The sequence below is a fragment of the Epargyreus clarus genome, unplaced genomic scaffold, assembly GCF_041222505.1.
Source record: "Epargyreus clarus isolate Ecla_fem2 unplaced genomic scaffold, WU_Ecla_fem_2.2 ptg000003l, whole genome shotgun sequence".
NCBI lineage: Eukaryota > Metazoa > Arthropoda > Insecta > Lepidoptera > Hesperiidae > Epargyreus > Epargyreus clarus.
Genome location: NW_027332211.1, coordinates 17,889,555 through 17,917,037, shown reverse-complemented (window position 1 = coordinate 17,917,037; position 27,483 = coordinate 17,889,555). Strand labels below are relative to the sequence as shown.

At 35.9% G+C, this 27,483-nt stretch overlaps 1 protein-coding gene across 2 annotated transcripts in view; it reads left to right on the top strand.

Moving 5' to 3' along the window:
• The window catches only part of LOC140756150 (uncharacterized), a 152,181-nt gene that overhangs the window by 38,076 nt on the left and 86,622 nt on the right, over window positions 1-27,483 (top strand). For both annotated transcript variants that reach the window (XM_073091591.1, XM_073091598.1), the window contains exon 3: window positions 14,128-14,192. The gene's annotated coding sequence lies outside the window, so the exon portion shown is untranslated. The remainder of the gene's footprint in view (window positions 1-14,127; window positions 14,193-27,483) is intronic.

Below are 27,483 nucleotides of genomic sequence, written 5' to 3'. Positions count from 1 at the left end.
ATACACTTTTGCACATTGAAAGGTTACATGGTACTTTTATTATCAAGTTATTTAAAATTAATAAGCGATTGAAGATTTCATTGTGGGCATAAACTCTCAGTGAAATAAAATTAATATCAGTCACAAATTAGATTTAAGAGTCGTGGAAGTTAAATTTTGTACATTTGTTGTGTGCCTGACCTTGTTAAATTGCACGTAAGAGCAAAAACTTCTATAAAGGCTTGTGTATCTTTAGTTACACACACAGTTAGTGTGCATCTTCGCGTTTGTCCACTGTCTACACAAGACATCCCTTTAGCGTCCATTAGTTAGTCAGTACTTCATATCGTATTAGCAATCTAGATCTACATAGTATATAGATAAACAATAGATTTCTCAAAACACAGACCTAAAAGCACGATCTCCGTCAACCACACATTAGTTAACATCACTGGCTAACAAAACATTAGCACTGACAGATATTAATTTAGGCAATAAAGCGCAGATAGTGACTGACATTACCGAATCACGTATTCCATTGACCAGGGCAGGGTGCAGTCGGACTGCAGGGCGCGGCCGGGTTCAGTCGTGAAATGTGTGGACCTTCACATTTACTACCTACTTACACGACACTGGAATTGACACGCTGTTATCAGCTAAGGTGTGGGTAAAAGCAGCGAGATTTGTGGCAGCGTTTTTAGGGTTTCATAGCCAAATGACCAAAAACCTTATAACAGCACATGTTAAATCTGTCGTCCATCTATCTGAGTATGTGTTACAAATATATTATTCGAGTATTACTGCGGCTGAATAGACAATTTGAAAACAAGTGTGTTCGATAAATTACTGTACCAATGATGGTGTATCTAAATTAGGATTATTTCATTCTATACGAGTAATTGAGGGATAGAAAATTAGAGTACATAAAAGTGTGGAGTACGGACTTCACATTGCTTTTTAAGTTACTTAGCAAGACCTTTTAAAGACGCCAAATTCGTAAATGTGCCTATGATATTCATTCTTAAACTGTGTATTATAGGAACTTGAAATAACACTGTATCTCGATGGATAGGTAGGTTGCATTATATTCTATTTCCCTTGTTAAAAGTGGGGCAGTCGCTGTAACAAGGTATTCGCGTTGATTCGGATGCGGCTTTCTGGCACGCGAGAGGAAAATTATGACTTTCGGAATGATACGAGTTTTACGTTTTACTTCAACTTTGCAATTATGTAATAAAATTAAGTGAATTGAATTAAACTACATTAACTGAATTTATGAATACAAACGGAATGTATTATTCATTACATGCATTATATATTTATGAATGCAACTGAAGTGTTCGTCTGTGATTTCAAAAACTGGATTACCAATTTTAATGTGTGCCCTAATTTCCAAACTGGTTGATTAAATTTTAATGATACGATAAATTTTAATAATTTCTAGTAAAGCACAAACTTCTATACTTCTATACTATACTTATAAAGCTAAAGACACTTTTACGGTGCTAATTTCTGGACTCTACTAATTGAATTTGAGATAGTGTATATTTTCGATAGGCTATTCATCGAGGAAGATTTTACGCTGTAATTTATGAAAATCTATAATCTAGGACTATAGTACTAGCTTGTCCAGGTATGAGTTTTATAGGTGAGGTTGTCAAAATGTACACGGTTTTAAGCGTGGGTGTCCAGCGTAGCTAAAACTTTAAATGTACAGGATTTAATACCTCTTTAGACATTTATCTCTTGTCCGTTGTATAAATATTGATCGTTTTGGTAAATGTTAACATATCGATACGGATGTTTTCTTAGGATTTTTAAGAATTGTGTATTTGTTTTGGTACTCTTATTTACGTCTATAAATGGATGAATCAATACATACTTAGAAGATAACGTAAAATTTGATTTCAATATTTGAGTCCAGGTTTTTCTGTATATAGCTCATTTATTCACGGCAAAGAAATACTCATGAATGTTTGGGCGTGCATAATTAGGATTATGTTAAGTTATACGGTGTCTCAAGTCTACTAAAAACTTAGGCAGAATGCTACCACCCTCAATTGATAAATGCTAGGCTGCCATCCTGAGTAAAACACCGTAACCATCAGTGTGCAATAATATGACGATAGAAGGAATCGAAACAATGTTGTTTAAACCATCTCTAAAAGAAATCCATCATTAATTTCCACATATAACGGCTAACAACCAATATTATATTGACGAGAATACACTTTGCATTTACAACCTGAAGCCGATTATAGCGAGGCGTACATTAAAATTAATGGTGTAACAATTTCTAATAACAACAAATAGCACGGGCAGCGTGAAAGTGTAAAGTGAGTCTAGTTTCATAAATCTCCAGTAGAGATGGGGACTGGGCAGTGATCGAGTGCATAGTAAGGTAAAGAAATCGTAAGTACCCGTACCTGTTATGATAATCGGTTAAGTAAATGCTCGTGGGAGTTACCTGTCTTTTCGTTTCATTAGAATATTAAGCGCACAGTTCTGTTTATAATGGGAGTGTTAAGCGTTGATGTGTTGTGGTTGAAGGGTGTGGTAAGGAAGACATACACTTTCGTGGCGTTCTAACTTAAATTTCATAACGGATATGCGGCCGACTTCATATATACTATTTTAATCTTAAATGGGGTTTCAAATTAACAAAATTTGAAATTTTGGTAGCTGATTACATTGCGCGGGCCCCGCGTCACATGGGTATGCAAAACCTTTGTTTTGCATTATATGAGTATAAATCTACTGTATTGTCTTGAAGGGTCAGATAAATGCTCCAATGTAACCCGTTGCCCGTGAACAGACATGGATTCTGCCCTCCAAGGCAGAAGCGCGTCGAAAAATCTTAACACTAAAAATCACCCACCCAAAACCGGATCGTGCCTCATATTACAGTTGTAGATCGTGGTGATATATGATGGAATTATGGGGATTCTTCTATTATATAACTTATATAACAAGTTAAAGTTCATGGCTCCTGCGTCTAAAAATTTTATTTTTCCACAAAGTCAAACATATTAAATGTTATCTCAATGATCTGTCCGGTTTTAAAAATTTAAATGTTGATACAAATAACACCACAGACCTTTAGATACAAAACAAATACAGGTCTGTGAGTAACAAACACCCAGTACTAGATAAGACCAGATGGCCATCATCGAGCGTTCAAATCGATGACATAACCTTTAATTATATTCCGAGTCCAAACGAGACGTCGCGGTAAGGTCACTTTATTGGCTCCCAGGGTCAAGTACGAATAATACTTTTTATTGGAGTTTATACATGCCTATTGCCAGAAAATTACCGCGTTATTGCTTAACACACTAACTCCTATTTTGAATTAATAGATTTAAATGGGTTAAACCAGGTGGTAGAACCAGTATGGTTCGACCAGGGAGGTACCACCGCCACGTGGAAGGATTTGGATGCCAGTTGACATACACATGAGGCGACTATCTTAGTTCTCAGGGATGACAACGCATCTGTGATCGGCTTTACGTAGTTCCCCATGTTCAATGTGGAATTGACTACATATCTCTATGACTACGTATGTATGAAATAGAAATAAAAGTGGCTAACCACAACACCATATAGGCAAAATCTAGACAGGAATTCAATGACCTCAACGTTTTTTGACATGTCACCGTGAGTCTACGCCTTATTGGTTGCGAAGGTCAGGGTTGCCGGTCATTGCATCGTTAAGCCCGATTACCTTTGCATAATTTGTAATAACAACCAGTACGATATTAGCAATGGAGCCTTTAGCCCTGTTGCTTTATGTTTAAGCAATTTCAAAGGCAGATCATATGGACCATGGCGCGTGGTGACCACTGTCCATGAACACTGCAATGCGTTTTATTTTATTCTCAACTAGCTGTGCCCCACGGTTTTACCCGCGTTAAAAAGAAATAACGCCGGTGAAACCGCAGGGCACTGCTAGTTCTAAAATGTAAGTAGCCTAAGTTACTCCTTATTACATCAGCTACCTGCCAATAAAAGTCCCGTCAAAATCAGTCCAGCCATTTCAGAGATTAGCTGGAACAAACAGACAGACAGATTATTTATATGTATAGATGAGAAGTTCAAATAATTTTAAGTTTGTAGCAAGTAAAGAAAACAGGCGTGTAATTTTCAAAGTATTCGTATATACAGGAATCGACTTTATAATTATACCATTAGAACGTAATTAGGGGATAACAAAAAATTGACATATTTTGATTTTATTACTTTCTGTCGCGCTCTCTTTCCTTCCCTGTCTTTTTTTTATTTTTGCCTGTAGTTCATCAATGGACAAAGACCTCTTCTAAATGGACCACGTCGAACCGTACTCCCTTCCAGTGTTTTCGCAACGCAATCACACTTGCAGGGCCCACCATACTACACCGTATAAAATATTAAACATCTTAAATATCAAAAACTGGTCGTAAGAGGTCACGGTGGAAGCCGAAACGTTGCAACAATTTGGTTAAACAAAATTCTTTCGCAACCGTTTCAGCGGTTTCGAGTACTATTGCCCATTCATCGGATTTCGTATGCCTTTCAAATGTGGACATCGCGCCGGTTTCGGCCATGTTACCGGTTAATGTTATTGCTCATTATTGTCATTCTGTTTCAGTTTAAAGATCTATATTCCTCGCGTACTTTGCCCCGCGGTTTCGCTCGCGTTTAAAGTCAATCAGTAAATACTCTGGAGGTGTCAGGGGTTTTATATTTTTTCGCGAATTTATTTTCGCGTTTTATTTTTTTTTAAGTGAAGGTTTTCTTAAGTTAGAGCTTATAGCATCAGTGAAAGCCCTGTTAAAATCGGTTCAGTCGTTTGAGTGATAAGGCAGAAGGAATATATAGACAGACAGACCTAAAAAGCTGTTATTTTTATTTTTTCACATTACAAACAGACACTTCAATTTTATTTAATTGTATAGACTAAAACATTACCTACATCAATCGATTTGGTGCTAAAAATCTAAAGAATCACCCTTGGTATTACCAATCTTACTATTAGGAGTGTATGTACAATATTACAATATTAATAGTACAATATTACAAGCAGTGATAGCCTAGTGGTTAAGAAACTCGACCTCTCGATCGAGGGTTCCGAGTTTCACATCCCAGGCACGCACCTCTGATTTTTCAAAGTTATGTGCGTAAATAAAATTAATTATCACTTGCTAAACGGTGAAGGAAAACGTCGTGAGGAAACCTGCATATATGAAAGATTTATAAAAAAAAACTCATATGTATGTGAAGTCTACCAATACGCACTTGGCCAGCGCAGTGGACTATGGCCTAATCCTTCTCATTCTGAGAGGAGACCCGTGCCCAGCAGTGGGGCAATAATGGGTTGATGATGATGGTCAATATTATAAAATATACACGCAGAGGATTTTATGTATTAAAATAAATATTTTTAATATTATTGTTACCTCATGCATAACTTAAACAGTAAGGCTTGAATAAGACTATTAATAAAAGCAAACAGATTGTAATATAACTTATTTTATTAGCATATTACTTAAAATGCTTGCTAAAGGGCCATCTCAGATTTCGTTATTAATAAAATAATAAAAATATCTGAAAAATCGCATGCGTACATATGCAGTGAACTGACCTTACATAATGGTGGTTGAATGCGGGAATGGTGTAAGTTATATGGTAAAGGCGGAATTGATTTTTGTTTTTCCCTCAAATAATTGTTATTAAGGAAAAAATATAACTTTATTTTTAAGGATAACTGATATTTTATTTATTTATTTAGTTATAATTATAATATTATTACATGTTAAATTGTAAATTATTTTATTAGGAAAATACCTATAAAATTTAATTAAGATAATCTCGATTTCAATAATCGATTCTGCTTTTGTCCTGTTCGTTTAATAATGGGAATGATATAGTATCTCAATATGAAAAACATTATAATACCAGTTATCTAAAAATGGCGAAAAATACCGGTTGTATGGAGACCCCCATTAATATTCAATTTTATTTTATTTTTCGTACTTGTTGTTATAGCGGCCACCGTTATGCATCCCCTGTAAAAATTTCATGTGTATATCTATTACGGTTCCGGCGATATAGCCCTGTGACAGACGGACAGGCGGACAGACAGCGAAGTCTTAGTAATAGTGTTCCGTTTTTACCCTTTGCGTATGGAACCCTAAAATTTGGTAATGGCAATCTTAGACCACACAGAGTTCTAGCCTCTTTTTAATTCCTTATTCCGTTTTGTCATCGCTTAGGCCATTCGAGTGGAATGCTAGTAAAGTAGCCATTACATGCATAGCAGTGAAAGGCATCAAAATATCAAATGTCCGCGGCGCCGGTGGCGATCGCCGCTTATTTACTTTAGCCGCTCCTAGTAAAATAGCTCACTTATTGCTGACATAAGGTGCTTTCTCACTAGGGTTTAGGAATAATCGCGTTTACGCCAGTTAAGGGTAGAATTATTTCTTGAGTTGCTTGAAGCAGCACCACAATAATATAACAGTAATGTTTGGTGCTGCTGTATTCTAGTGTGATGATGTAGTGATTATAGGTCGTAGGTACTGGTAAACAATTAAGCACCACTTGGTAAATGAAGCAGTCCAACTTAGTGCTTAAGTAGGACACCATTTCTATTTAAGGCTGAATAAATGTCCATAGGCAGCAGTGAATATTTGGCTTCAGATGGAATTTAAACCTTTTTACCACGCTTTTATTAGCTTGACCTGTATGTATGTAACGGAATCTTTGAACTCGATTTTTACCCGCTTTGAACGGTCCGATTAATTTAATTTTGAACAATTATCAAGAACCGATGACAATACACGATTTTTATAATTTCCATTCTCCTTATCAAGGTTGTCAGGAATCATGATTAACGATTTTCCTTGTGCGATCTTAGTGTGGTTTTTAGTTTTTAAACTATAATTATTTGCTACTTTAATTTGATTAAATATAAAGTTATTTTTTATGACCCTGCGTTGTCTAATGACCCGCTAGATTAAATTATAGTTAAAAACGCTTGTCATAGACTTTAATTTTCCGCTATGTGCGTACAGTAGAAATGATATAGAAATATATAAAAAACCTACTTATACCCCGTTACGTTGATTATTAGACCGTTGCGCGACAGTGAGACATTTTTGGTACAAGTCAAGACGACAGTGTAGATTGTCCTTATTTGTGAAATACCGTACGCTCGTGTGTAATTTTTGTGACATAATTTTAGGACTTTAAGGAATTCATCCAGTAGGTAATAGATTCGCTTGATATTTTGGTTAACTTTATTCACTTGTTTATCTTTGAACAAAAATATAGGTATATAATATAGTTACTTATGCCCCGTGTTAATATATCAATCTACTAGTAGTACTCCAATTTTTACCTAAAGATCGAAATTTGACAGTTTGTAGGAGGCAGAATTTATAAAATTTCGATCTTTGGTAGCCAAAAAATGGACAGAATCATAGGAAATAACTGATAAAGAATTACGTGAATAAACAATTACACATAACAGTAACCTATCTAGTAACTCCTTGAGCTTCTACTTGACAGGAATTCCTGAGAAAATATGCAACGTACATAGTTGGCGATACATTGTTGTTAAAATCGACGAATAAGATAGCAAGTATTATTGATTTGCAACTTTGTTATTGACCGGGCAATATTGATGTACGGCAGAAATAAGAATAACTTCATTACTGACCGGCAGATTGTTCTATCCCGCCTCGCAAAAGGCTCTATGATCTCAACGTTCTACATCTAAACATAAGACCTTACAATCAGACTTAATCTTCTAGTTTTGTTTTATCGCGTAATCTCACGTATCAATGAGTCTCGACTCCACCATTTTCCGGCATTCGGACACGACTACAACGATTTTGCATAGATTTCTGATAAAAACTAACACGGCCTTGCAATTTACGGTAGTAAAATCACCATAGTTGATCTAGAAAGGACCGTGGAAACAGATTTATTAGTTAAAACTGTTAATAGATATTTTAAACTGACTGGTTTACGATTGCAAAGAAGTTGAATACATTTAGACAGATTTAATTATTTTTGCACACACTTATCTTTCTAGAAAAGGCTTATTGCGTTTAGTTTGTGTGGGAAATGAATGGGCACTGGCGTAGTACGCGGTTGGTGTTTGAAGAATAGGTCTTCGAAAAAATAAATAAAATAGGTCTTCCTATTTTCACACATTAGTATTCATTTGACGCCTTATGCCTATGCGTATTAAGAATAAATAAGGCCGAAAAACAAAAACAGTTACTCCTATTTTAAGGACAGGGTCCGGAACCCACACCCTTCTTTCCAATTGTACACTTTAATCTCGAACTAAACCAAAACCAAAAAGAATCAAACCAGAAACCAGCATGGTGCATGAACATTGGCCTTTCTGTTATAACACGTATAACATGTCCAATCTTGGCTCATAACTTCATTGAGCGCTGTTACACAAAACTAGATAAACCCTACGAACCAGTTTCCGATTAACCAACAGATTGAGCGATTAATTAGCAAAGTTTCTCAACTGCAGCAATCCTGATCTGACTGACGGTTGCTACGCGGATCTACTACGTGCTGGTAATTACTGGGTAGAGACGGTAATTACTAGGTACAGACTTAGTCATGGATCATTACTGGCTGTCCTAAACAAACAGGTCACTGCTCCGATCATAACAACTGTTACAAAAGTCTCCGAATGTGGCAATTGACAGTACGTCAGTTTCTTATTAGCTTGAGAGCAATACCCGCAGTATGAGATTTAACGTTTTTACAAAAATGACTGCTTTTGTATTATTAACGTATTTGTCCATACATTTCCAATTTGCACCCCTAGTGCACTGTATCAGAACGGATTGGAAATGTATGGGAAATACGTAAACAAATACCAAAACATTCATTTTCGTGAAAACGTAAAATCTTATTCTAAGGATACTGAAGTCAGCGATAATAGGTCCAATACTGAGTTTTTGTATGATTGAGCTTAGGTACAATTATGTCGTAATATGATGTTTTGCTGTTTATTACATGAAAAGATGTAATTATGAAATAACTTATCATTTTGCTTTTAGTAATTGGAGTTGCGCAAGAAATAGTTACGCGTAAGAATTTTTTGAGACTAATTTAGTGATGTAAGAGATATTGGATATGATATCCATTTTACCGTATCCATATGTAGTCCAACTGATAGTAAGTGGCTACTGCGGTCCATGGACATGTGTAATCAACCCCAGATAGGATTAGATATTCCTACCTGAGTTCGGCCACATATGCACCGCTCTGAGGACTAAGAAGGAACGCCTCTGAAGAGTATGTCGCCGCTGCCACACCCTTCAAATCAGAACACGGCAGCGCTTAATACTACTGTTATTAGGCAGAAATACGTGTGGCGGTGGTGCCGCCTCAGTTGAACCACAAAGGGTGCTACCACCTTCGATTGTTCACCCGAAATTGTTAATAGATGCGTTTTAAAAGGGCTAAACCTAATAGTATAGTTAATATAATAATCGTTTTAGACCTAAATTGTACCTTATCACACCCTACTTACCGGGATAACAGAACAAACTGCTGCTATAAAAGAGTAAGTATAAAAATGTTTCCTTGAATGCACTTGTATCAACATAATTGCGCTTTCGTCCCACCGGTTACACTCATGTGCGTGATCTAGCGCGCATTGACGTTTGAGATTTTTTCGACAATTTTCAAACGTTCAAAGCGTAATTGGCACCTGATTTATTGAATCGTTCTTCCATACAGATTGTTATCGATGTTATTTTGTTATTTTAACGAGCTACGAAATTTTGTCTAAAATTGAAGTTAGTGGTTTTCAGTTACCTACTGTTTACTGATACAATCAACTTTGATGATTTGATGATTCCGGATGATAAGAAGTGCGAAGAAGTAGACTCGTTTAAAAAGTACTAAGTACATCGATGGTAAGCCGCCAATGCCACCATGGAATGGTGGAAATTTGTAGTTAACCTTAGATAGGTAAGATAAAAGTCCTATCTGAGGTCGACCACAGGTGTGTTGTTATCCCTGAAGAATGAGTTGAACGCCTTAGTATGAATTTTTTGGGGCCATTCCAATCCGGATGCAACAATGTTGCCTTGCAATTCTATCATCCTATATACCACTAACCACAAATAAATCAACAATGACTCTAAACAAAGGCTAAGAGTAAAAGTATTCATTTAAGATTTTACAATCGTTTAAGGCATTTTAACCAGTTACGCAAATTAAGACGCAATTTTAACACTGCCAAGATGGCGGCCGTATCTTAATAGTCAAATATTGTATTGTAAATCTTGTGCTTGAGTAAATTAGAACTATTGTAGTTTTAACTAAAGCTATGGGTGTTTAGAGAACTACCATTGCCATTTTGATATTCTCACGAAATATCCCATTAAATATTTGTTTAGCGCAAGACCCTGATTGGTCTAGACGCGGTTAACGCAATAACAATTAAGTAAGGTTATTTTAGTAACTTGATGAACGAGGATTTAGTATCGTGTATATCTTAAAGTTTTCATATGTTGAAGCCAATACGTATTGTTCCTGAAAACGGACAAGAACTGGTTGTGTCGGAATTCAAAGTGAATAATAGTGCCTTAGAAGGGACAGGCTCTCGTTTAAAGCGAAATTTTGTCATATGTTACTGATTACAGTTGAAAAATGCTTAGTCATCCCAATTAAAATCCCTAATCGCTCTATATAATATCCTCAGGAAGAGAATGTGATGCTGACATCACATAAAAACTATGTTACGCCCGTATTGTACATATCGTATTTTCTTAGGCAATCCTATATATAAATTCTCGTGTCACAATGTTAGTTACCGTACTCCTCCGAAACGGCTTTACCAATTTTCACCAAATTTTATAAGCATATTCAGTAGGTCTGAGAATCGGCTACTATTTATTTTTCATACCCCTTAATGATAAGGGTTGTTCACCCTTAACATTTTTTATTTATATGGCAACACATCATAGTCAGCTAGTCAATAGGTATATATAATTCGTAAATATTTTAAATTACAAACTACGCACCACGTGTTTCTTAAGAAACAAACCAAAAACAACAGAATATAACGTTACAAGTAGTAAACGGTATTCCGCTCGAAGTAACATAAACTACTTTTGTTTTGCAAATAAATTCAAGCTACCTGTGGAAGTGAGATGATCTAGATTTGCAAGCGGTATCACACGTTTTAGTCGACAGTAGATCTAGTTCTATTCTTAGCTTTATATTGTTACAACAGTACAGTTTGAAACACAGTAGAAACGGTTTTTTACTCTAAGATTTATAGATGAGATAATAAAATAGAATAAAAAAGGACGGACCTATTAACTATTTTTTTTGGGTATAATTGTATATGACTACATAAAGGTAAGCTGTGTAATTTTAGGTTTGATATTTGTAAAATATGCGTGATTCATAATGAAGTTTGGTAAAGTCCTCTAAATATTGACAACTCCGCGTAGAATTCTACAAAAGTTCTAAATAAATTGGGATATAAATGTGCCACTGCAGTTCCCTAATAATTCTAACACTTCATGTGCCCTACTACTAAACTAGTACAATGCTCTACAATGCTTGTATATTGTTACAGAATGCGATTGTAATGAGGATGACATATGCCTTTGATTTGTATGATTTAAGGTTGTATAAACCCCTGTAGTTCTGAACACCACTGGCACTCCTATTTCTGCCTAATAATAGCACTGTTTTAAGCGTTGCTGTTTTGGTTTGAAGAGTGTGTTAAGGATGACTTACTTTTCCGAGAGATTCCATCTTAGTCCTCAGGGGTAGTGGCACATCTGTTGCCTACCTCAGGTAGGAATCTAATCTTATCTGGGATTAATTACAGATGTCTATAGGTAGCAGTAGCTACTTACCATCAGGCGGACTGCAAGCTCATTTGCTACTCCGATATTAGAAGAAAAGATATTATAGAAATTAGCGGTGACCTACCGCGGCTTTGGGCCTATGTCATTATCACGCGGCGGGGTCGCTGACCGATCTTACGTGTGGTTTCACTTTCGATCGGCCGCAACTACGAAACGATTGTCGAAGATTAATTGGATTCGATTCCATATTTGCTTTCCAATGAAAGTTTCCTATTTCAATAATTGCTTTTATGCGGATATTCGAGCCTATGTCAAGTTTATTGGGACGAGATTTGCATCGAAAGATTAACGGAATGACTAGTTTTATGATTTGAAATTAGATATTTGGTATTTTATTACGTCAATTAATTACTATTTATTGTAGAAAACGGTCATAAATTAGTCTAATAGTCTAAAGTTATAAATGAAAAAACAAACTGTTTATAATATATTTTCTTTGTGTTGAAAAACATCGTTTTCAACTCTACAGTATTATATGTAGATAAATAATTATTTTAATATGCACTTTTAACAATGAGTTACTTATTATGTAAAGAAAACAACCTACATCATCAACTAAAACGTTTAAATCGATTAAAACGCAACCATAAGGCGGGGTGTGGGCAATTACCTTTATATCATACCACCGCACCTGTCGATTAACATTCGGCGTGTGGTAAACCCATTATAATTATACGTGCAATTTCGTTTACGTAAAAATATGTCGTTGAATGTCTGTCGAAAGATATTGAGACGATTATTAACGCTTTGTCACACTGCCTGCGGTACGCGATTAACGAGTAAGCGATTAGTAGCTTCACGAAGGACCTATTAGGTAGTGTATGTCGTATAAGTGATGAAGTAAGTCTCTTTTTTATCAACCTTCGGTGTAAAAAAAGTTGCATGTGCATAACTCAAGCTAAAAGAAAAATAATTTTGGGGTGTTTATTTTGTACATCGTCATCATCACATCACCGCCACTCTTATGTTAACTTATCAAGCTGTGTTAGAAATGTATGAATGTGTATGATTAAAGTGTGTGATTTTGGTGTGTGCTATTTAAGAGACACAATGAGGTGTTTCATCTTACGCCTCAAGGTTAACAACGCATTAGTCAATTAGACGTCAGTTTTCTTGAAAGAAATCAGACAGACTTGTCAGACTTCAGAAATCTTGGTCTCAATATCTATAAGCGGTAATAATAACCATTCATAAAATCAATTAAATTTAAATGTATTTACTTATAGCTTTTACATTTACTACCGTTATTCGCTTACTGACCAGTGGTGCAACAAGTCCGGATACCGTGATTCACGTATCGTTATGTCAGAGGAAACGTTGAACTCTTGGATTCGTCTTCTACTTTCGTTTTTTAATTGCAACCGGATCACTTATTCCTTCCTCAATTGAGCTTACAACAAGCATATATCTCAATTAACCTCTCAATTAATTTGTGATTAACAGTTATGTATACTTCCATTAATGTCATGTTAATACAGTATAGTCCACGCCAAACTGCTGGTCCGCTCTGAAGTTGTTGCGAGCAGGTACAGTCATACAATTTGCTATGGCGACGCGATTCATTTCTATATTCAGAGTGGACTAACATTTTTACACGGACTATAGCAAGAAATAGGTAAATAACGTATTAAAAATACTTTTGCAGATAGGGAAAGATTTGTTCCAGTTGTTCCAAATGTAATAATAATAATTTCATTAAATTTGGTTCGACTTACGTACGGTTACCATACCAGTCTAACAGGTAGAGAATTCGGCGTTTGATCCCCTGTCAGATATCTATGAATTTAGATTCCGGTTATGAGCCTCATTGTATAAAACTGTACTTTCGCTTTTTTATGGTAAATATTGCTATAAAAATAAAAACCCTATAGCTTAAAAATAGTCTATGTCATTCCTAGACTTAAAACGTTTCTAACATCTCATATTTTAAAATCGCACCCACGGCTTTGGGTACCTTTTGAAGGTTTCCCTCTCATGAACAAAAAATAAAGGTAACAGAGCCCTGTGACAGATGGATAGACAGCGAAGGCTTAGTAATAGGGTTCCGTTTTTACCCTTTGGGCACGGAGCCCTAAAAAATAAATATTAGTGGGAGGTGTCCAGTTAGTATGTCCATAGGCGACAGTTACCATTATATCACGGTGGTATTAGTAAATAGTAGTAAATAAATATGCGTCCGTAGGCTAAAAACGTTCACTATTGCGTTATAATTACATATAATTTTCGGTTGTTGCAGGATTTAACACGGGCGGTACTGAGGTGTCTGTGTGGAGTACGGGACAGTTTGGAAGCTACAGTAAGGTGGGTTGAGTTAATCTTTAATATTGTTTTGAAAAATATTCAGATACACGCATATTATTATACTGTAAACTGGTCCAAACTAGATATTACGTATTTAAGGATATGTGCAGATAGGTGCAGAGTAGATGCATAGTAATTAAAGAGATCTATTTGTAATAACAGTAAATTTAGAGCTCCACGTTGTCCTAGTACAATGTTTGTATAACCTCTTTTTGGGCTCTATATTGTCCTTTTTAAGTAACACCAGGTCTCTCCTAGGTCCTAAAATATCCATAATATTTTTATTGTTATTATTATTTGTCCATTAAGAAGTTCAATTTGTCCCAAATATTTTTAAGTGCAATGCACTCTACTGCGTCTCTGCGACTCGCTGAAATTATTCCTCGAACGCGCCTTAAATAATAAAACTTGAAAAAACAATGTTAAAATCGCAACAGCCTATAGATTTACACTACAACACACCCTGTATAAACACGACCTACACATTTCTACAGTCAACCATAGCAAATACATGCTTAACTGCCTTATAATCGGCCGTGCCGGTATCATAGTTGCGCAAAGACAGCGTGTAATGAAAGTATTCGCATTCGCCTCGTTTTTATCGGCAAATAATTATCATCTGTGTGGTCCGGCCTAAATAGCGGGGCTTAGGGCTGGGACACACTGGGATTATGCTCCATGTCTTAAGATTAAACTAGTATAAAGATGTTAGAGCCCTTTTGGTTCGACTCCGGCAGCACGACAGTCACACCTATTTCTGGCTAATAACAGCAGTGTTAATCGCTGTTGTATGGTGTGGAGATTGTAGTATGGGAATGCCTCGGAAAAGTATGTCTATATTTTTCCGAGGCATTCCAGATTAGTCCTCAGGGATAGCGGCGCATCTGTGGCCGACCTCAGATAGGAATCTAAACTTATCTGAAATTGATTATAGATGTCCATGGGCCGCAGTAGTGACTTATAATACAAGAAGGTGGACATGCTCGTCTGTTACTCTTATGTTATAAACAAGTGCATATCTCTTGATGTTATAGTTATCGTCGCCTGAATTTTTGACTTGGCTTGGCACTATCAATATTACTTTCTCAATTGAAGAACTATTCCGCTCTTTTAATGTATAGCTGTGCATTACCTTTGAGAACAGAAGCGTATTGTATTGCACCTACACTGTATTTAGATGATAATAGTAATTTTAGTGTAGCTTGCCCTCAGTGTGGTACCAGCTTAACAATCGCGGGGTAACGTATTACCAGAGCTGAAGGCAATGGGAACGTATTGTTGCATTGTTCACGCATTGCCTACCTAGGAGTACTATGGACGGATCACTCGAATGGATCACTCGTTGACTCGTTGCTGGTAAAATCTTATATATTAAATTCTCGTGTCACAATGTTAGTTACCGTACTCCTCCGAAACGGTTTTATCGATTTTCACCTAATTGTATATGCATATTCAGTAGGTCTGAGAATTGGCTACTATCTATTTTTCATACCCCTAAGTGAGGGTAAGGGTTGTTCACTCTTAACATTTTTTTATTTATATTGCAACACAACGGTTGCCGGGTCAGCTAGTTTTATAAAACCACATAAGAACGAAGGAACATAAGAAGGAAGGGTTTACTTAGATATGAATTATTATGTCTCGAGTTTAAAGTCATTTAGTCTTTAATTTTGAAAAACAAAGTTGTATTTCATATATTTTATAGATGATACAACCCCCCGCACTTCCACCCAGGGCCACCACCGCCATCCATACCTGTATACCTAAGCCCTAAATGCTGCTGCCTTCTGGTCATTTCCTTACTCTATATTATTTGACCTCAGTTTTTACCCGACTGCCAAGGAAGGGTTATGTTTTTCGCGCGTATCTTGTATGTTTGTCTTTCTTTATTTGATCCGATCTAACAAACGGCTGGATGAATTTCAACAGTTAAAGTGTCATTATATTTGTCTCAACGACCCGAGTGTCCTTAGATAGGTTTTAGTAAAAAAAAAATCAAAATGGCGGATTTTTGGCGCGAAATAGTAAGACATTAAAAAAAAAAAGTTAACCGAACCTATCGAGTAGGGTATCAAATGAAAGGAAATTAAACGGAGATTATAAAAACATATTTGTATATATATAAAACAGTAAGGTGACTGACTGACTGACTAACTAAATGACTTTTTCATTTTTCAGAAATCAACGTACAGCCTAAACCAAGGACCTTACAGTTCTGAAATTTTGCACACAGGTTCTCTATATAGCTTGAATAAGTACTAAGAAAGGCCTTTTGGAAATTCTACCCTTAAGAGGGTAAAATAGGGGAAAACAGTTTTTTTGAATTTTTTTAATTTTAAAGCAACTACTATAAAATTTTGTATTTGGCTTTTTGGATAGGAACAAGGACGCACTTATTTATCCCCCTCCGAAAAATCAACCCCGTAGAGGGTAAAATAAGGGTTAAAAGTTCATTTGAACAATCGTCAATTTTGAAGCAAACACTATGACATGTTGTATCAGGCTTTTTGGATAAAAATAATGAAATGCTACCTCTAACGAGGTAAAATAATGACCGAAACTTTGATTTACTGAAGTTATATATTTTATAAACCGTAAATAGTGAATTTTTTCGCAAAATAGTAACACGTTTTAAAAAAGTTAACCAAACCTATCGAGTAGGGTGTCAAAATAAAGGAAATTAAGAGGAGATTACATATACATTATATAATATATCTTATATATAAAATTCTCGTGTTAGTTACCGTACTCCTCCGAAACGGCTTCACCGATTTTCACCAAATTTTATATACATATTCAGTAGGTCTGAGTATCGGCCACTATCTTTTTTTTACACCTAAGTGATAAGGGTTGTTCATCCTTAACATTTTTTTTTATATGGCAACACAACGTTCGAGATGACTGTCTGACTAAATGAGAGAGTTGCTGTGCCAGAGATCAACGCAAAGGGAAACCGCTGAACTTAAGCGTGCTGGAATTTTACACATAGGTTCTTTATATAGCGTAAATGAACACTACGAGGATAAAATAGGATAATATTGTTTGCACATCTTTTGCTTTTGAAGCAGACACCTACTATGAAACTTTGTATTTGGCTTTCTGGATAAAAATAATGAAATGCCTATTTCACTGCTTTTGGAAATTCTACTTCAGCCTTTTTGGTGCAGTCGGGTTTTTGATTTTTTAAATGAATTACTTGTATTTATTTGAATTCGTATAAATTATTGTTATTTTATTTTATTTCTTGAATTATAAAGCGACCACATTAATAATTACTAGCCAATGGCATTATTTACGAAATCTTTCTGATACCTATATATGGTTTCGTTTCTTACCGCCATTTATTTTCGAAACCTGACAAATTACCTCGATTTAAACATGCAACTGACATTTACACCATAGTACTCGTACTTACCGTTAATCATATCGAATTTAATGTGCTTCCAACGGCCTACAAGCACGAAATTGAAGGACTAACTGACGTTAAATTATAACAGGTATCAGTGGTATTTGAGTATCTATTTCATCTATGAGGACCCCTGATACCGGAAATCCTAGTGTGGGGCTGTGAGTGTAGAAAGCGTTTATTTATTTATCTATAGATATGATATGTAGGTATATAGTTTGTCTGATGCTAAGACCATTGCCTTGCAAGGACATAATATCAACGTCATATAGGATTGACACCTAAATGAGACTAGAAACAAATGCATTGCAACCTCTAAAGACTAAGTTGGAATGTGTTGTATGAATGCTTCTCTTTATCATGCTCTTCTCACCACATCACATCAGCGCTTAACACTATTGTTTTAAGGCAGAAATAAATTAAGAACATCACAGCAACGCTTAACACAACTGTTTCAAGGCAGAAATAGTATATCAGTAGTGCTTCTGAAGTCCAATCACAAAGGTTTCTAATACCGTAAAAATCAGCTGTTTCCCGATATATTCTTCAGCTTATACACCTAATTACAACCTAGAAGTGAAGTCACCTGTCTAGTGCCAACGTCTGAGGCTCGAAATACATGTATGTGCCTACCTATATAGCTTAAAGCAAAAAGTGCGCATGTGCGCACGCGCAACGTTGCGCAACTGCTCGTGAGACATTCATGGGCTTTTTGTTAATTGACTTGCCACACATAACTCTGTGCAATGAAAATCTGATGCGAGGACCCATTGCGTACTGTACGTATATATGTTTTGATACACATGTATTTTGATTTGTAATGACCGCACGAATAATAATTTAACCCAATTTAGATGCCGCGTTTGGGTCTTATAAATATACGAATAAGAACAAGATACTAGGATGCATTGTGTCTTACTCGTAGTTGATACCACGCACACAAAGACAGATATAAAAACCACTGGACCCATCATCACTTCGATGTTAGTTTGTCCGGTGATAGAACCTGGAACCTTTTGTGCAAAAACTTGTATAGTAACCATTCCACCTCGCAGTTGACATAATAATGAGTATAATGACAATTAATATTTTACAAAGATAATTATAAGGGTTGTAAGTTTAATTAAAAGAAATAAATGTATAGTATGATCAAACCAAAAATTACAGTCATAAGCAACATTTTATATTAATGAAATAATAATGTCTATAATATATGGTTTTTAAGATTAAGAAAGAAAAATCAATGCACATTGTGTCCAGCCCCAAAATTATAATCATAAACAATTTATATTTCAGAAAATAATTGAGGGCGATATAAACAATAGGTCGATTTATCTTGGCCATTCGAGTGGGTGGTATGACACCAAATCTTATCAGATTTGCAAAATCTTGGGAACCGAATTATCTGATGTTGACCGTTAATAACATTAACGTTTATACGAAAAATAAAGTGCGTAAGCTCTTATGACCTTTGTAATATACTATTAAGATCAATTGATTAACATTGAATACATGTTAACCTGGCTATCAGTAGGTAATAAATAAAGGAGGAAAAATATAATTTATTTGCCATCCACGTATTAAAGGAAATAAAATGTAATAACTATTAATTTATAAATTTTATAAAGAATTTATTTAACACTAAAACATGATTTAAAAATATCAGCACCAGGTTACCAATACTGTAATGAATAACGAAGAATATAGATGGCGCTGTAAACTTATTTTGACGCCCTTTGTTCATAAGCTAGAGTATAAAAATGAAAATGTCAGTCATTTGGACGTCGAATTCTCTGTATAATGTATACAATGTATAAGCAGTTTAATAAAAAATATTAACTTTCAATTTAATCCTGAAAGTTAATGACCGCAAAATTTATAGCCGCAGTCCATCATGAGGACTGACGTTTACGTTCTATTTCATAAGAAAACCTACACTAAATCATTTAAACGATAAACTAGGCGATACAGATCAATTCATAAAAAGACGTTCACATGTACATGTTACTCACATTTGCAAATCGCTCGGATCACATCCATTGAGCCATCAGTCTGTTGGGAGATAAATCTCGAGCGGCCGAGGATTATTCGTTCGTTTTTATTTGTACTTACCGCACATTCGGGCTTATCGGAGCAGCGATCTGCCAGTCAAGCGTCGAATGATTGGAGGTTGCAGTGAATGTTTAGTTTGCGTGGAACAAGTTAGAAACTTATAGCGACTTTCAATATATTTTTTGAATATTGCGCTTTTGAACCATGTTCATAAACAACTCTGAAGCTGATACTTTCTTATCGTTTACGTTGACGCTAAAATAACTACAAAATCATTGATACATTTTCGTAGTTAATGTAAATATACACTTAATTTCATTTTAAAGTATTAGAGTTCTTTCACCCCTGACACGCAATGCAATACTTTTTATGCCGCCCTGTTCTAGCTAAACATGGGGATGTTTTTCCACATAAATTGTTTCATTTAGAGCAGCGTGCTGGTGTGTAATTTGGCTGGAACACACGCTATTCCATTTTGCATTGTCTCAACAAGGCTGGTATACGACAAACAGATATGTATTGACAGTGTATATTTCCACATTATCAAAAATGTAAGCTTCTATTACCAATACCACTGAATTATACGTACTGTACCGCTCCGGTGGCTCGCAGCGTCATAAGGGCAAAGGCCTCTCGAATCGAAATCAAAGGCCTCTCGAACTAATCGAGGTTTATTTTGTTAATTAAGGGAAGTTTTAGCAAAAAGCAGCGCTCCTTTATTTGCAGAAGTCAGAAGTGACAAGTGAAGAAAAAGAGAAAGTGAAGTGAAGAGAAAGTGAGTGAAGTGAAGAAGTGTGAAGTGAAGTGAAGTTTCTTTTAAAAATACAAAAAGTGTCAAGAGGTAAAAATATAAAATTTCCTTATAGTCAGCCTGCATCGCCAACATGTATAGTCCGCGTATAACTGCTAGTCCGCTCTGAATATAGAAATGAATCGCGTCGCCATAGCAAATTGTATGACTACACCTTCTCGCAACAACTTCAGAGCGGACTGGCGGCAGTTTGACGCGGACTCTACCACACTGATCGCCTATGACTCGGCCCGTGCAGCAGTGCAGAGCGGCACGCGCGTGCAATCCTCCGTTAATTGATCGGCGCACCTGTTCCGCGGCGCAGCTGGCGTGTCACTTGTACCATCTGGTGTATCGTGGAGCGAGATCATCCGAGTGCTGGATATTGAGGTTTCGGGTTCGGTTCTCGGTAGATTTTTTTTTTTATTTTTTGTGTGTGTAATGAATTTATGTTTAAGTAGGTTGTTATAATTTTCACACTTAAACATCTAATAATGGATATGAAATATAATGATAACTTAGGCGTAGAATTTCGGCCTGCCATACTTGAGATTTGTGGTTCAAAACCCAGGCAGACCTCTGATTACGAAGTTATGTACGTATTAGTAATTAATTATTACTTGCTTTTCTGCAGAGAAATATCGTGAGGAAACCTACACTCCTGAGCTTTTTTTACGTCCTGTGTGGTGTACGAAATTTCTCCGACCGTCATTGGCTAGTTCAATAAACCCACCTCAATCCGAAAAGGTAGACAATCTGAGAACGTGTAGAGCACTGGTCTAAAATTCACACAACACCGTATTCATCAATTATCTTAAAATCCATTGCGCAACGGTACAATTTCGTAGCATTCCATGAAACCGAGTGAGAGCTAAATCACAGTGCACCTATCCAGTTCGTGTAAGCTAGAAACTTAGAGCCTAATTCGAGCCGATTGGCGGCATTCCCGCGATAATTGCGCCGATTACTCCACATATGGCCATTGGGAACGATGTTGTAACGGCTACCGTACGGTGTGTGTGGGGCGCAAGTGGAACAACGGATGCAATTTGTTTTTGTACTAGTAACTGATACGACTACTGAGTCTACGACTACTGAGAGTAGTACTGAACTTGATGGATTATCCATAGGTTACGGTAGTTCAAGACGGTCAACTTGAAATAAGACTGAACGTGAGATCTTCTTGTCAGTCCCGAGTTTTTCTGATGTGCCTTGTTTCATGTATAACGATAAAGGGTGAATCTGTTATGTCATTTGACAGACCAGTATTTTCTGTCTTTGATTTGGTAAATGTTTTAACATCTACCTTTATAACTTAAAAGCTCATTTAAAAACTGTTAGCTGAAAAATATTTGAGCTTAGTTATTATGTCACCGAAAACTCTGTGGAATATCATGTTATGAGAAAGACTGGACGAGACGTTGCGGGTTGGTAAACCGCTACTATTGAAATATGTCAAGTGCGGGTTTTTAAATGGAAATGTATTAAGAAAGGTGGTATGACCACTATAGCTCTACCACTACATTTATATGTATAATACAGCTTAAAGCAGTTCTGCGTCTTGATGGAAGGCTGTCGATGCCGGTTAACTTACATATTATGCGATTCATTTAGGGTTCCGTAATGGCAGCACATTCGTGATCAATTACAAAATAAACAGCTAAGTTCTACCAAAAACCGCATTAGTTTCGAATATTCTTTATGTAGGGTCCTACATGTTCGCTAACATTCCAAACATCCAAAACAAGTTAGATTAGAGCCCGAAGGTGTGGTGGTCCAGCCGTCGGCAGCTCGCCTGTCGGAAACAATGGCCGCGCTGGCATCGCGCATATTGTCTACTGAACGCTCTAATAGCACGAGATGTGCGCTTTACATCGATGCTGGAGGAGTGGATGCGGCTGATAAATTCCTGCGAGAAAGTACCTATTATGTAGATTGGTTTCGGACTATCTTAATTTTTTTATACTTCAGACAGCAAACGAGTATGTAGTCCACTTAAGTATGTGGGTACTGTTTCCCATCGACCTCTATAATAAACCTCAGATATAAGCACAGTCCTACCTGAGGTCGGCCACAGATGCGTGGCTATCCCTGGGAACTATGTTGGGGCGCTTCGGCAAAATCTCCCATGTCACAATCTTCAAACCAGAATATAGCAGCACTTAACACTGCTGGTTTGAGACTCCCAGAAAATCTACCCAGGTAAATAGGATATAGTTAAGTTCCTTACCATATTGCAAACATACCTATATTGCAAACATACCCGTGGTATACGAGAGCCCAGAAGGATAGTAAGTCCCTTATAACAATTGACATTACTAAAACTAACTCGGACACATCGCGAATTACTTAGACTAGACGTTTTATTTCAAACATATTAAATGTTTATAAAAGTATAACAATCCTGGATATGAGCGCTTTGCGAGTACATCATCAACCCATTACTGTCCCACTACTGGGCACGAGTCTCCTCTCATAATGAGAAGGATTAGGCCATAGTCCAGCGCACTGGCCAAGTGCGAATTGGTAGACTTCACATACCTTTGAGATTTTTTTTATAAATCTCTAAGGTATGCAGGTTTCCTCACGATGTTTTCCTTCACCGTTTTGCAAGTGATAATTAATTTCTAATCCGCACATAACTTTGAAAAATTAGAGCCTGGGATTTGAGCCTCGGACTTAACTAGGCCATCACTGGCTCGAGTGCTTTCCGAGTACGCTCGCATCAATTGCCTTCATCAACTTGCCTTGTCCAAACCCTTCCTCGCTCTAGCAGCTTTGTAATACATCCTGCGCCCGCGGCGTCGCTCGCGCATTGTTCGCCGTTGCTATTGTGCTTTGCCACTTCACCACTAACGCTAATAGCGCATTCAAATCCAGCCCGCTTATGCAACTATTATGTATTTGATTTGAACTAGAGAATAGGTCGGAGAATTTTTCGATCAGATCTCTGTATCATGAAATAATAATATATTATGCTTAAAAAGGATGGTTTGAAGGTCTGGTTTTTATTTCGAAATGTTTAAGTTCAGATTAAATAGATCCAACTTTTTAAGAAAAGTTGTCGCCGTCGATGGCAGATTAAAGCAAGCGTCCTTCATGTTGTAGGTCGCAAATGATTTTCATCTGCATTGAATTGTAGTTCTTCTATCCTTCTAATCTCATCTTCCTCACTGCCCATAAGACCAGAATACAGCAACTCTACACTGCTATTATAAGATAAGTTTAACAACAGTATAGCAGGCAGAACCACTCAGGGTATTTCGATTTTCCACTATTTAATAAACTGGAATTACTGTGAAATAAAATTTTCCCATTAATCCCCAAAAAAGACATCAGAAACCCAAAAAAAAACTATTGATTAATCAAAATGCGATGATTTATCTCTAATTATCATTATTCTATTTCAGTGCAACTCATCGGCTTTAATATGAGTTAATATCGATTTTAAAAGACCATTTCCTATTGTTTCTCTGTACCACACAAAAGCGTCTAGTCTGACAAAAAGCGAACAAACAGAAGCGATGAAATATTTCCGTGGTACAAAAATTAATGGATAAAATATAATTTAGCTACATGTAGTACTTAAGCTCGTTAGATAATAAATAATATAAGCAAATATTTGCATACCAAATTTCGAAGTTTGGATCAAAATTTCGAATTTTTTAACACAAAAACGACAAGTAATTTATCGAACGTAAATTACATTCCGCATTTTTTTATATTTTTCCGTTATTTTATTCAGTTTTGATAATATTGTGTTTCTTGCTTATTCGCATGTCGACTACAGTAACACAAGCCGTCTAAAGTATTGGTTAGATTAAAACAGACATACGTAGGTACTCCTTTATGTATTTTTAATTTATCGAAATTGATTTTAGTATAAGAGTGTATTACGTTTTAATCACTCATACTAGCATCGTCATGGCATCACTGCCACATAACCTTTATTATAATAGTAGTAAATATCATGTTACTTCTTTCGTAGTTAATTTTATTTTAATGCGTGCCTATGATACCGATGCGCATGAGTTGCCGTTTTCGTCTTTTGTATCAGAAATTATAGGCGATGCGTTGTTAATTAACATAAGGTTGTGGTGCGCTGAAGAAAAGATTTCATATGGAAAGGACAATAGATTGGAGATTTTATTTTTTAATTTAATTTCTAGTTACGAAAGTTGCCAGAAGTCAGTGTCGCCTAATTACGTTAATAAATACGAGTCATAATTACATTTTTTATTTTTATATAACATACTCGTGCTATGTGGATGCTTATCCATTGTAAAACAAACCTATGAACGCAACAAACATAATCATAAATTGTTCTATAGTCTTAATATTTTCTTCTCAATAAAATCTTAAAAAGTAATAATTATGCACGTTCAATAAATATTTTTTAAAATTATAACTTACGTATATGATATTTTATATACACGTTTACGGTATGACCTGAAAGTGTTAAACTTGAAGGGAGATTATAGACACGTCAATTCGACCCTTGAAGTACTCACATAGAGTACGGAGAGCCCATGATCCTTACGCTAAACAAGCCCTTTTACACCGTTATACGCAAACGACACAGCAACTGTCATTTGCTCATACGAGAACCTAAACGTGAGAAGAGGGAACTTTTTCTATTTATCGGACCGTAATTCGTGGGCAAAGTACGCATAATTGTTTAACCAAAGAAGATTCACACGAAACAAAGCGCAGTTACGTTCCATCCTTTGTTTGTCTGTTCATTTGTGTAAACAGAGTGACATTTAAAACTAATTATCCTATTTTGCAAAGAAATTCCCAGAGTACAAAAATAACAATGTAGCAAAACGCTCGTATAATCTGAGCGTAATTATGAAGAGCTTCCGAAATACTCGTAGTGGTCGGGTAATTAGTGCGTTTAAGTGTAATTCGTTGTACGAGTTACGTTTGTATTGACGTGTACCGAAATTTGGTGTAATCAATTCGAATTATAGTGATTAGGTTTAATTTTTTACTCGTGATTACTGTCCCATTACTGGGCACGTGCAGAGCAGAGGCTAGGGTTTTAGTCCCCCGTGCTAGTCAAGTGTGAATTGGAAGACTTCACACTCAACAACTTTTTAAAAAACTCTTACGCGTGCACGTTTTTCACCGATAAAGCAAGAGATAAATAATTTCTAATACGCGCATAACTTTGAAAAATTGAAAATTCAAAGGTGTCTTGGATTCGAACCTCAAACCTTCAATCAAGAGGCCGAATTTAAGGATATTAATTACATAGCAACAACTACAATGAGGATAGGTGCCAGTGACCACTATCTTCCTACTAATATTGTAAAGCTGAAATTCACAATATATCTATTTTAATAAAAAAAACTATAATAGTAACGATAATTAATTCACTAATCTGAATCTGTTGAACAACTTGATTTGTAACAGTTACAATATAACGATAATACGATTATGCAAACTAATGACCAGCTCAGCGTCGCACGACAAGTAATTAGGGTTACAGTCGTGTTCGTGATGACTGCTTCGATTCTCAATGACTATCACACATGCTACGTTCACGAAGCCCACTCGATTTTATTAGGGATGGCGATTCCTTCCGTAAAAGATCGAGTCTTGAATCGATTCCAATCGAAGTGCAATAAATTGATTTAAAAAAAATCGAGGGCCAAAGAGTCGATACCTAAAAAATCGATCATCGATCTTTTCAGCTAAGAAGGGCGAAGATAGAGAAAAAAACGGTCATCAGCATCAAATAGACCCTGAAATACTTTAGCAAAACAATGTCTATAACACATTCAACGAACTTCGGAAATTTTCTAGGATCCATTACTGAAGATCGATCAAAATAATAGATTTTTGGCACAAAAGATTGATTCTCCGGTTGATCGATCTCAAATCGTCATCCCTAATTCTTATTAACGAGACGTAAAAGTCAAATCTCTAATGCCATCATTAGGATGACCAGATGAACAGCGCATTGTTTGCGAAAATATTTCACATACATTAATGTAACGGGTGTATGTTTGTTCCGTAACTGGTGATGACTTCATATTACAGATAATAACATTCGTGGATTTCATGTGGTCTTGAAATGGTAATGACGATTGGTTACATATTGCTAATTTTCTATAACGATGCATGAATAATATTATAGCCGTGTTTTCATTTAGCATCATTGATAGAACCTGATGACAACTAAATGGTGTTTAAATAGGTTCATAGATAATTATGTAAGGTTACATGTTAGTATATATGTTACTCTTACAGAAAATATTTATTTAAAATTACATTACATTCAGATTGGATTGGATAGCTTTGTCATCGATAAATAATTCTAGTATGCCGCTATTTGACCTAAAATAATGTATTAAACATTTTAGATTTTATAACTGATTGATTGACACTAATGTTTTTCAATAGTTACGAAACAAAAAGAAAATAGAAAACTGTTTATATGTAGTACTTTCCATACTCATTCATAAAAAGTATTTTTATTCAGTAATCTTTTAAGACTAAAAGCTCTGCAAATATTCACATATTCATAAATTATGGTGGTCTCTTTTCCAGGCTCAAAATAATAAATATGAAAAGTAAGCGGGCAATTTATAAGAATATGATATAATTGTAAAGCAGGGGATTTAAGAGCGACGTTCTATCTTGGATGGGTAATCGCTTGTCTATAAACAAGATAGAAAGTGAACATGCAAATAGTTTTGGGTGTGGTGCCAGTGACAGCGATTTCCAGTAAGGAATTTGAGTTGAAGGAGTTAAAGACCAAAACGGGCTATAATTTGTTGTATTGTATTTTTTATACTTATTGACGGAAATCGTCCGCTAAAAACTACGCGTTTACATGGTATTGCTTAATAAATAATAATAAAAATGTACAGGGTCCATAATTTCTTTTTAAGATTTGTTTTTTTTGGTTTTCCTTTAAAGTCGTTAATAGTTTATTCTTCCATTCTACATACGCCTATACTTTTAATACCTTGGAATCAACGACTTAATGCGAATATATCGCATTCTCATTTACTGTAATTATCGACCAAACA